Below are 907 nucleotides of genomic sequence, written 5' to 3'. Positions count from 1 at the left end.
TGTGTGTGTGTGTGTGTGTGTGTGTGTGTGTGTGTGTGTGTGTGTGTGTGTGTGTGTGTGTGTGTTGGCTGCTTTAACTCTGTTTTGTGTGTCTGCAGTGCGACAATATGCAGATATCTGCCTCTTCAACACGGCACAATACAAGTGTCCAGTGGCCATTGAGGAGTCTGAGTATGTTTCATTCATTCGTTCATTCATTCATTCATTCGTTCATTCATTCATTCATTCATTCATTCATTCATTCATTCATTCATTCATTCAAACAAGCAGAATAATGTCCACAATTAAATAAGAATGTTAATTTCTTCACAATAAATACACTCATTAGGTGTAAGACTGATACATTCTGTGAGCTCTATGCTTTTTGAATACTTTTATTTTTATTTCTAAGTTCAAACATTTCTTTCACATTAATATTCARTTATTTGTCTCCTCAGTGATGTCGTGGCTCCCAGCTCAACCTTCTGTAAAGTCTTCACCCTCACTCCGTTTCTGGCCAACAACAGAGAGAAGCGAGGTCTGGCCCTGGACGGAAAACTGAAGCACGAGGACACCAACCTGGCCTCCAGCACTCTGTGGGTCCTAAAGCACTCATGATGCCTTCACTGACACTCAGACAAACTCATGATGCCTTCACTGACACTCAGACAAACTCACGATGCCTTCACTGACACTCAGGCAAACTCATGATGCCTTCACTGACACTCAGACAAACTCACGATGCCTTCACTGACACTCAGATAAACTCACGATGCCTTCACTGACACTCAGACAAACTCACGATGCCTTCACTGACACTCAGGCAAACCCACGATGCCTTCACTGACACTCAGGCAAACCCACGATGCCTTCACTGACACTCAGGCAAGTTCACGATGCCTTCACTGACATTCAGGCAAACTCACGA

Source organism: Austrofundulus limnaeus, unplaced genomic scaffold (assembly GCF_001266775.1).
Source record: "Austrofundulus limnaeus strain Quisiro unplaced genomic scaffold, Austrofundulus_limnaeus-1.0 Scaffold933, whole genome shotgun sequence".
Classification (NCBI taxonomy): domain Eukaryota; kingdom Metazoa; phylum Chordata; class Actinopteri; order Cyprinodontiformes; family Rivulidae; genus Austrofundulus; species Austrofundulus limnaeus.
Note: the sequence above shows the minus strand (reverse complement) of the source record.